We start from the raw sequence: 12,218 nt of genomic DNA on the forward strand, positions 1-12,218 counted from the left end.
CCCTCCCTCCCTCCCTCTCTCTCTCTCTCTCTCTCTCTCTCTCTTTCCTGAAGATGATGCACAATAGACTGTTGAGGGTCATATGAGCTGAAGAACTGAGCATTAGAAGCCAGCTAAGAGGCTACTGTGATCTCAGGGTCAAGTGACAGGATTAAACAAGACTGAAAAATGGCTGTTTAGATAAAGGGAATAAAGAAGGAATTTAAAATGTTTTGATTCTAGCTTTAGAGGTGTAAAATCAATGGCACCATTAACAAGAGTAAAGAGTTGTGATTTCAACAAATTTAGAGTCAATAAAGGGCCAAGGACAGGCTTAAAATAAGTGAGTTTAATTCTGCATCCCCATCACCTCTCCTAACACAACATAGAAACACGGCTGCAGTATTCCTTGAGGCCCCATTCCCCCCACCTCCCATTCCCCACACATATATATGTAAGTGTATACAGTAACAATACATGCTTGTTAGGCAAACGTATTTGTGAGATAAGTTCCTAGATCTCCAGTTCAAACATGTTGCTGCTTCTAACCCCAAATCCCTCTTCTAAAGAAATTTGAGAGGCAGCGCTTTTGGTTGGAAAATGTTAAGTTCATTTTTTGATGTTGTAGAGACTCAGAATGTGTCACCCCAAAATATGCCACGTTGGCATATTGATTATTTTGAATTAAAGGTACTTAAGAAAGAACCTGTGCAAGGACACTGGCTCTCCTTTGTCTACCTGAAAGCAGGTGATAACTCTCCCATGTGAAAGGTACCTTGTCCCTGGAGGGTAGAAGTCATCTCTACTGCCAGAGACAGGAAATTTAGAGCTGGGAACGCTGCATAAACAAACCTTGTTAATGCTTCACCACTTACTATCCCTAGCCCAAATCTTTCTGCCTTGTCATTTCTCCACAAATTTATCATTTGTTTGTCTAGAAGGTATAAAACCTTCCTGTTCTGGGTCACTTCTTTGAGTCTTATATTTTTATTGGGCTTCCATATATACATATAAATATAATTCCATATATATATAATTAAATTTGTTTTTCTCCTGTTATTATGTTTTATGTCAATTTAACTATTAGCTCAGCCAAAGAACCAGGAAGGGAAGAAGGAAAAAAATGTTCTGCCCCTACAATATATTGAAGTTACATGTGTGTAGTTCATGTAGTTACATGATATATGTAGTTTTATGTATTGTACAGGGCCCATGAGAATCAGGCCCAGTAATGTTCCACTGACGGAGTTCCTTGTGTCTGGAAAAGTAGATGAAAATTTGAAATGGGAATCTAATCCCAACTATGGGAGTGCTGGCTGACAGATCATTTTAGAATATGGTTTGGGAAAAGAAATAAAAAGAAAAAAATTGCAAAAAGTATCCTTTAGAAAAGTAGGATAACCACGTGTCACACTAATTTTCATTGGCTTCATTAGAGCCAAGTTGTGTCAGCTGACTATCTTAGGTATCTGACGGCATCACAAGGATGACAGAAAGATGAAGTAGACAGGGAAATGTGCACATTTACTTCAAAATTCCAAGAAAATAAAATCCTGAGATAGTGTGAGGGAAGTGCCACTTGGTAACTGCTTCCAGCCTGGTGCTGTGCACCCTGAGGATTCGCTCTCCTTTGTCTTCTCCAAAGCCACTCTCTGATATGTATTTGCTTTTTTAGCTGACTGAAAACCGTATTGCCCTCCAAAACCTTTGCTTCTAAAAAATACCATTTCCAGTGCAGTTCTTTGGGAATTCAAAATTTTTGATATCGTAAAATAGAACATTTCAAAACAAGTTCCGCTGGATTTTAATCCTCTCCCATTTACCTATTACTTCTATGATTATTTAAGTAGAACTCAAATCTTCCAAGTCCTTTTACTCTGTACATCCTTTAAATCCTTTAGCAATCCTTTAATCCTTTATTAATAAATAGTAAAATAGCCTTAACTACCAAATATGGCTGGGAACTTGATAATCAGCAGAAAAACAATGACATAGATTAGCTAAAAGATGACACAAAGCTCATGCACTAAAATCCATATAGGCAACTCAGAGCATCTTCATTGTCTATTTTAATATTATTTTAGACATGATTTTAAGTGTGTCCTAATGATTTCTGTGTATTCAGTAATCAGCAAGCTGACACTAATCTAACTCAACGCTATCAGACTAAAATAATAGAATATAGAATATGTGTGAAATTTTGTATATTACAAGGAAATACATAAGCCAATGTCATGATAATTTATTATCTAATGTTTGAGCTCAGAGTACATTTGAAACAGAACATTAGAAGGTGATAGGAATGTTACAGTCAGGGACGTTGTCAGCAGAAAGAACTGACTCCTGATAACTTGCTGATGAGGGAGGAGATAGAAACCCATAAAAACAGACTGCAAAACTGAAAAAAGAAAAAATTAAAAAGGACTATATAGAATTATTTAGTATTTTATATAACTGTAATACTTCTGATGTATAACTGCACTACATTTCAGTTTTTATGGTTTTCCAGTGTTGACTCTCAGTAATTGTGCATAGATTAAATTACATCAAGTCTACATTACTTAAGAAAGCAGGGCAACATGGATTCAAGAACTGGGATCTTTCTCAATTTTATTCCACTTTTTCCTTCTTTCCTTGCATCCAGGTCCCAGTTTTGCTTATCCTCAACCCACTTTCTTCACTGTGCTCTGGTTGGCAGTGATGGGCATACTTCTGTCAAAATACTTGGCTATTTGAAAGAAGAAGCTTAGCTAACTAAAATTGGAATACTTGAAATACCCCCTCTTCTGGAAATGTCAACAAAAGTCCATGTTATGGAGTAGGAAGCAAAGGACATGTTAGATGAATTCATTAGAAGAGATATTTTTCATTTCTTTTTAGCCTTTGAAAGCTAAGTTCCAATGAAATCAATTAGCTTGATGTACTTCTCATTTCTACCGTGTCTAATTTACACTAACAAAGTAAACTGCATAGATAACAAATTGCCTAAATATTTCAAGCAAATTGAAATAAACCTCAATTTAGTAACCATTCCAGGAGGAAATATTTTTGTTAAGATCGGCCTAATTATCTCAGATGTGACACTTTCATTTATACAATATATACTTTGTACAAACAAAATTGCCCAACATTTTTAAGAAAATAAACTTCAAGTTTGTGAAAATTGTAGGAAACATAATATTTTTGATCCAAATTATAAGGCTAATTATCCCAGCATTGGCTCTTTCCTTTTATAGACAGAAAATAAAAATGAATCAGTTCACGGTGGTTTCTTATTCAAACTTCAGTAGCCAAATATACTATATCCTCTCATTTTTCTCAATGGCATTTTTCCAGGCATAGAATTCTATTTAATGCCATATATATATTTTTTTAATTTTATTAGCTGTTTTATTGTTTTTAAAGCCTGTATATATAGATATTTTTTACATCTTTATTGGAGTATAATTGCATTACAATGTTGTGTTAATTTCTGCTGTATAACAAAGTGAATCAGCTATATATGTATATATATCTCCATATCCCCTCCCTCTTGAGCCTCTATCCCACCCCACTAGGTGGTCACAAAGCATTGAGCCGATCTCCCTGTGGTATGCAGCAGCTTCCCACTAGCTATTTATTTTACATTTGGTAGTGTATGTATGTCCATGCCACTCTCTCACTTCGTCCCAGCTTACCCTTCCCCCACCCTGCATCCTCAAATACGTTCTCTACATCTGCATTTTTATTCGTTTCCTACCACTAGGTTCATCAGTACCATTCTTTTAGATTCCATATATATGTGTTAGCATATGGTATTTATTTTTCTCTTTCTGACTTACTTCACTGTATATGACGGACTCAAGGTCCATCCACCTCACTACAAATAACTCAGTTTTGTTCCTTTTTATGGCTGAGTATTATTCCATTATATATATGTGCCACATCTTCTTTATCCATTCATCTGTAGATGGACATTTAAGGGGCTTCCATGTCCTGGCTATTGCAAACAGTGCTGCAGTGAACACGGTGGTACATGTATTTGAATTATGCTTTTCTCAGGGTATGTGCCCAGTAGTGGGATTGCTGTATCATATAGTCATTCTATTTTTAGTTTTTTTAAGAAACCTCCATACTGTTCTCCATAGTGGCTATATCAGTTTACATTTCCACCAACAGTGCAGGAGGGTTCCCTTTTCTCCACACCCTCTCCAACATTTATTGTTTCTAGATTTTTTGATGATGGCCATTCTGACTGGTGTGAGGTGATAGCTCATTGTAGTTTTGATTTGCATTTCTCTAATGATTAGTGATGTTGAGCATCTTTTCATGTGTTTTTTGGCGATCTGTATGTCTTTGGAGAAATATCTATTTAGGTCTTCTGCCCATTTTTGGATTGTGTTGTTTGTTTTTTTGATATTGACCTGAATGAGCTGCTTATATATTTTGGAGATTAATCCTTTGTCAGTTGCTTCAATGGCAAATATTTTATCCCATTCTGAGGGTTGCCTTGCTTATAGTTTCCTTTGCTAAAAAAGCTTTTAAGTTTCCTTAGGTCCCATTTGTTTTTATTTCCCTTACCCTAGGAGGTGGGTCAAAAAGGATCTTGCTGTGATTTATGTCACAGAGTGTTCTGCCTATGTTTTCCTCTAAGAGTTTGATAGTGTCTGGCCTTACATTTAGGTCTTTAATCCATTTTGAGTTTAATTTTGTGCAGGGTGTTAGGGAGTGTTCTAATTTCATTCTTTTACATGTAGCTGTCCAGTTTTCCCAGCACCACTTATTGAAGAGGCTGTCTTTTCTGCATTGTATATCCTTGCCTCCTTTGTCATAGATTAGGTGACTGTAGGTGCATGGGTTTATCTCTGGGTTTTCTATCCTGTTCCATTGATCTGTCTTTCTGTTTTTGTGCCCATACCATACTGTCTTGATTACTGTAGCTATGTAGTATAGTCTGAAGTCAGGAAGGCTGATTCCTCCAGCTCCGTTTTTTTTTTCTCAAGATTGCTTTGGCTATTCGGAGTCTTCTGTGTTTCCATACAAATTGTGAAACTTTTTGTTCTAGTTCTGTGAAAAATGCCATTGGTAATTTGATAGGGATTGCATTGAATCTGTAGATTGCTTTGGATAGTATAGTCATTTTCACAATATTGATTCTTCCAATCCAAGAACATGGTATCATCTCTCCATCTGTTTGTATTATCTTTGATTTCTTTCATCAGTGTCTTATACTTGTCTGCATACAGGTCTTTTGCCTCCTTAGGTAGGTTTATTCCTAGGTATTTTATTCTTTTTGTTGCAGTGGTAAATGGGAGTGTTTCCTTAATTTCTCTTTCTGATTTTTCATTGTTAGTGTACAGGAATGAAAGAGATTTCTGTGCATTAATTTTGTATCTTGCTCGTTTACCAAATTCATTGATTAGCTCTAGTAGTTTTCTGGTGGCACCAGATATTTTTCTTTAGGAGCTAGAGAAAACATGGATGTGGGATGGGAGAAACAGGATAAGAACTTAATTTTTTTTTGATAGCTCATCAGGTTGTCTGAAGACACAGAGTGGGTAATTACTATAATAGCATCAGACCACTGTAGGTGAGCAAAATTTGCCCCCCTCAAAATGTCTCTTTGATATGAGGAGTATTTCACATTGAAAACCATCAAGGCCCAAAAGACTCAGGAAGAAACTTTGACCTTCCTCTTAACTGCCTAAAAGAATTTAGATAGAGGGCCTGTTCCTGGAATAGAACTATCCCCGGAGATATTTGCAAAGAATAAGGGCTAGGTTTGGTGGGGGAAACTCAGCAGGGTCTAGAAATCAGAGTCTACTCTGTGTCTCATTGTCTCTACCTGGCCCAGCAAAAATTTATCAGATGTTTGCTTTTCCATCTCCATGTGAGTTGCCTTCCTTCCCTTTGAAATTTCCAACCACCACCCCCAACATTCTCATTTGTCTTTAGCTGAAAATGGTATTTAAAGTGAGAATTTTGGCCATTTTGCTGAGTTACTCAGTTTTCCTGGGTCTCTCCCATGTCTACATGTTTTTAAACTTTTGTTTGATTTTTCCCATTAATCTGTCTCATGTCAATTTAATTCTTAGTACAGCCAGAAGAGCCTAGAAGGGTAGAGAAAAATTTCTTCCTTCTTGTCATCACCAAATCAAACTCTTTGAAAAAGCATTTGTTTCTGTTTCTGTTATCATAAACTGAGTACCAAACAATCAGAATTTGAATCATTGAAAACTTAATATGCAGAGTGGAAAATCCAACACAAAGATTTTGATCAAAAACATGCCTAGTTGGGCTTCCCTGGTGGCGGAGTGGTTGAGAGTCCGCCTGCCGATGCAGGGGACACGGGTTTGTGCCCCGGTCTGGGAGGATCCCACATGCCGTGGAGCGGCTGGGCCCGTGAGCCATGGCCGCTGAGCCTGCGTGTCCGGAGCCTGTGCTCCGCAGTGGGAGAGGCCACAACAGTGAGAGGCCTGCGTACCGCAAAAAAAACCAACAACAAAAAAAACGTACCTAGTGACCAGGTTTTTCTGTGATGAATAGCATATTTTAGAGACAAATTAATTATTTGTGACAGATCTTTTTCCAGCCTGAAACAGTTATATAGTACCATCCTCTGTTTAGAATTTAAGGACAAAGTTCACAAAGAACCTTTTGTATTTAGTTTGAAATCCCACCCTGCACTACCTTTGGAACTTCAAGTCAGTTCCCTTTTTCTGGCAAGGCTCTGGATGACACACATCTCTTCTTCTTTTGTTATTATTTTCTGTGCTATTGTGCTTATCATTCTGTGCTTCTATACCATGTCCTTGATCAGCAGCTATTATTATTAGACCAAATGGTGCTACCTTTGCCACCCAGGTGGCTACTTTTGATGATCTTACTGGCCCTATAGCCAAAGGTACTATTCCATTTGGGGTTGGGAGGAGAGGACTCCCAAGCCTATAGTACTAGGGTTCATTTTGCTATTAGCGTAGCTTGGAATTATTCCCTTTTCTTAAGTCTCTCTGTAGTAAGAACATGGAAATAATTTTCTCATGTATGTGTCAGATATTTGAAAGGCAATATCCCATTTCTCATACAAAAGTACCTGTTCCTTTTTGACCAAAAATTAAAATCCTACAACTTATGTCATACCATTTTCTCCAGTAAGAAAACTTTAATTCGAATTTAAAGCAACATTTGCTCTGCTCAATTATTTAATACCAGAGTATAGAAGCTTTCTAGTTTGCTTTCAAATAGGTGCAAACAACATTCTAGCACTTTTTCTTACCCCAAAATAACAAGGCGATTTTGCATTTTTATCAGAATCTTTCCCTTCATCCCTCCTTGGAATTTTAAATATTTTCGTCTCTTTTATATCATTTCATTTGAATTGGAATACAAATTAATTTGTTCTGATCAACAGATAACCAAATGACAAGGCTGGAGGCAAGACCAGAGGCTGAGTGCTTTGTGTCTCTTAAGGCTGAAGTACTCAGTTTTAATTAATATTAAAAAATTGTCTTGGGGATTGTAATTCCCAATCACTAACTCTATTATTATTTTACTAATTAGGAAATGTTTTGTTGGTCAGGTCTAGTTCTCAGAGTTTTAAAAGTGTTAGAGTGGCTTCCCAAATTTAGAACATAGGTTAGCTGTAGAGTAGAAGCTGCCAACAGCCTTAGGATTAATCTATCAGGCTCAGTCTGTCCCTCGTTGTTTGGCCATGGCTGTCACGGTGAAAGATGAACTCTCTTGTACTTGGACTGTTAATATAAATGAGCTCTATTTCACTTTGAGATGTCTTGATTGATAATTCTTGAGATGACTCAGGTCAATTTTCAGAGAGATTACAACTAATTTAGAACTTACAAGTGAGTATAAATAGCTTAAGCTGATCATTTTAATATGACATATTTTACTCTTAGGTTGAATTTCATTTGCCTCCCCAAAACCAATTATTTAGGTTTTGAAAATCTTTCCAGAGATCTCACGAAGTCTCAACTAACCAAAGCATAAATTTCCCTTCTAGTTACAGACGTTTTAGAGATAAATTGAATTGTAGCGTGTAGTGCTGATCACTAGGGCACCCCATTGGCAAATTCTTTGTGTCTTGAGAATTGCCTAATTATTCTTTTTCTTTGTTCCCTATCTTTTAATCAGACTTTAACTTTTCTCCCTATGATTTCTTTGGTTTTATTAATGGAACAGCATAAAAACTTAACCAAAATTAAACTTTGCAAGGTTAAACAAATTGAACCTGTTTTTCCTCTATACATAATCTGTCTTTCATGCTGTTTGTTCTTTTTATGACAATCTCCTCAAAAAACTAACTAATATTACAATTTTAGGGACTTAAAGTAGATTATGGGCCTGAAACTTCACTTATATATTAGCATTACTTTTCAGTCATTTAAAAATATTTTAATGTTCTTTTTATAAGATGACCTATCATAATTATACATATATAATTTCTTATGATTTTATTATGAGCTGTATTAAGTTTTGCTGGGTTCTGATAAAGAAGAATTATACTAGACAAGTTAAACAGAGAAGGGAGATTTTATTTAAGACTACCACGATGGGGGAGAGAGGTTGAACTCACCTCTCTTGAAACGAATGGTGGAAGAGTTTTTAAGTGCTAGAATGAGCTAGTGGAAAAGTACTGGAGGACTTTTGTGGGGGAAGTTGGTCAATGTGATTAGGCCATTTTTGTTTGCTAATTGGCACTTACAGAAGTTAGGCTTCTGCCCTCCCACAGAGAGTGGAGATAAGGGCCCTAACTTTTTTTTCTCATATTTAACCTTTTAAAAATATAACTGACATATAACATATTAATTTCAGGCATACAACATAATGATTCCATATTTGCATGTATTGCAAAATGACCACCACAATAAGTCTAGTTAACTTCTATCATCGTACATAGTTAATTTTTTTTCTTCTGATGAGAACTTTTAAGAATTACTCTCAGAAGTTTCAAATATGTGATACAGTATTATTAACTATAGTCACCATGCTATGCATTACATCCCATGACATTTATTTAATAATTGGAAGTTTGTACCTTTGACCCCCTTCACCCATTTTGCTCACTTCCTAACCCCTGCCTCTGACAACAATCAGTATATTTTCTGTGTCTATGAGCTTGGTTTTGTTTGTTTTTTAGATTCCATATATGTGACATAATAAGGTATTTGTCTTTCTCTGTCTGATTATTTCATTTAGCATAATTCCCTCAAGGTCCATCCATAGTGTTGCAAATGACAAGATTTCATTATTTTTATGGCTGAATAATATTATACGATATATCACATTTTCTTCATCCATTCATCCATTGGTGAACGCTTAGGTTGTTTCCATATCTTGGCTACTGTAAACAATGCTGCCATGAACATGGGGATGCATATACGTTTTACAAGTTAGTGCTTTCAGTTTCTTCAGATAAATACCCAGAAGTGGAACTGCTGGATCGTATGGTAGCTCTATTTTTAATTTTTTGAGGAACCTCCATACTATTTCTTATAGTGGTTGAACCAATCACAGGTGTGAAGTGATATCCCATTGAGTTTTTGAATTTCCCTTTCCCTGATGATCAGTGATGTTGAGCACCTTTACATGGAAGGGTCTTATTTTTCATAATGATTACATTTCAAAGAGATGGCACCCAAGTTCTCGAAAAAGATATTCCTGGGTTATAAAACTAAAGAGAGTCTGGAAAAGGGTTCACACCTCAAAAAAGAGGCAGAGAAATAATTTACTATTGCAAGTTTTCTAAAGAAAAGACTCTAAGAAAAGGGAGATTAGGGGCTTATAGTCAGGAAGAAGTCTGTTTAAAGTTTAGTCAAGCTGAGGGGAATGTTAAGGCCATCTTGGTCAGTTCTAATTATTATTTTTTTCTTTTTGGCTGCGCCACGTGGCATGTGGGATCCTAGTTCCCTGACCAGGGATTGAACCCATGCACCCTGCAGCGGAAGCATGGCGTTCCAACCACTAGTCCTCCAGGGAAGTCCCAGTTCTAATAATTATTAATGAAAAAATTATTAAACGTATCCAATAAGGCAAATATTACCTTAAATATCTGAATATTTTCAAATTTATATTTCAGTGTCAAAGCATGTGGTTGCATTTTTATAATGATTTTAAGCTTGCCAATGCAAAATTTAATAGTAAAGTATAAGTATTATATGTAAGTACATTTTTTAAACTTTCCTTATATTCCAATGTTTAAAACAGAGAGAAATGATTAATTAACATTATTATATAAGATCCTTAAGATTATAGACAAATATAATGAGTTAACGTGTAACTAGTATTATAGTTATACTGTACTATATAGTTTCTATAATATTAATATCACAAGACAAATATAGTGAATAATTTATAATTAGTTCATAAATGTGATGTTTTCAACCTTGGATTGGTTTTCATGGCTTCTGATAAAATCATAGGTTCTGTACTTATCTGTCTACAGTGTCAAAACCTGTGAAGGATCTGAGATTTCCTACTCCGTGCAAATTAAGTTTGCTTAATACTGATTCATTGGTGGTAGCAGAAGGCACAAGCCTGTAGGGCCAGAAAAAAAAAAAGAATTTATCACTCATAGTATAGCAAGCATGAGCTTCATGTTCTCATCAGTTTTCTTGCTGTTCATGTCCCATGAGGAGTGATGTGGAATCAGGTTGTCAGATATTTCACATAAAGTGGGTTTGTATTACGGCTGAAGAACTTTAAGGAAATCACCAGTTTTTTAAGGAGACTCCTGGAAAACCTGTCCAAACTTTGCCCCTAAGGGAAACATTATCTTCACTAGTTAGGAAACAAATCTGCCCTCTGCCCTGGAGGGTGATACTATTTTTGTCATCCAAGGCTATTTATGGTACAAACATCTTCGAAAAGATATTCCAGAGCAAAAGCTGATATGGCATGAATGAACACCATGGAGAGTAATTCCCTAATTTGCAGAACTGGCATTTTTAAAAAATATTTATGTATTTATTTATTTGGTTGCGCCGGGTCCTAGTTGTGGCAGGTGGGCTCCTTAGTTGTGGCAGGAGGGTTTCTTAGTTGTGGCTCATGGGCTCCTTAGTTGCAGGTCCTGGGCTCCTTAGTTGTGGCATGAAACCTCTTAGTTGCAGCATGTATGTGGGATTTAGTTCTCTGACCAGGGATCGAACCCTGGCCCCCTGCATTGGGACCGTGGAGCCTTACCCACTGAGCCAGCAGGGAAGTCCCGGTATTTTTTTTTTTTTAATCTAGATTTTTTGGCATCATACCATGTTGTCCACCTAGTAATTAGTACCATTTTATTGTGAAAAATTTGATACATGTGTATACCACCCTAATCAGGAATCAATGTTCCAGAGGAAGCTACACAAGTATTTCAGAAATCATTATTAAAATCTAAATTATGGAATTGTTAATGAGCATAAGAGGTCTTAGAATAATTTTTCATTGGTGAAATGAATAATGTTTAAATTACATGATTGGCTTGAAAGAAATTAACATTTTTCAGAGCAGGACTCTTAAGTGAATAATTTTTTATTATGTATTTTCACCACTTTATTGAGGAGGACTTTGTAAACTCACCTGACTGATTAGAAGTTTGAAGAGGTCTGCTATCTTGATGTGCTCCCCTAGGAGCAAGTCTTTCATAGAAGGTTCTTGCCCGAGTGTCTGTAGATACGGGTGAGGTTTTTACTGAGCCAAAGAACTGGTTGTATCACTGTTTTTTCCTTATTATCGCATGAGCAATTGCCCAAGTGTGGTCTAACACTTGCTTTCATTGTAACATATCATCTGACTGCAATGTTGTAGAAGGATATAGTATGATAGCCTGTAGTATGCTGGTAAATGATTAATTCCTGACTTGGGAGGGGGAAAGGAATTTGGAGTCTTGACAATGTCTATGCCTTAAGTATTCCTATCAGGGCCCATTTCAAGCTGCTAAAGTGACACCACTGATCAGAGAGTTAGGAAGTTATGTGTATAGTTCACTCTCAAGGGCCAGTAAGAGCTGGCTTCAGTAAGAGCCGGCTCCAACACACCACTGTTTAATGCTTTAATTTTTCTTAAAAGCCAATTATAAAAATAGAAATTTTCATTTTTAGAGAAGACTAATTTTTGCTTATTTGAAAGTGATCAGTGAAAATTACACTGCGATTTCTTTGAAACAGAAATGAAAAGACACATACAAAATTTTAACTGTTTAAATTTGCATCCTGAATTTGACAAGCATTCCTATTTTGTCCATGTTGTTTCCCTATTTCCATATT

This window comes from Monodon monoceros, unplaced genomic scaffold, assembly GCF_005190385.1.
Source record: "Monodon monoceros isolate NGI ecotype Baffin Bay Population unplaced genomic scaffold, NGI_Narwhal_1 Super_Scaffold_2, whole genome shotgun sequence".
In the NCBI taxonomy this organism is placed as follows: Eukaryota; Metazoa; Chordata; class Mammalia; order Artiodactyla; family Monodontidae; genus Monodon; species Monodon monoceros.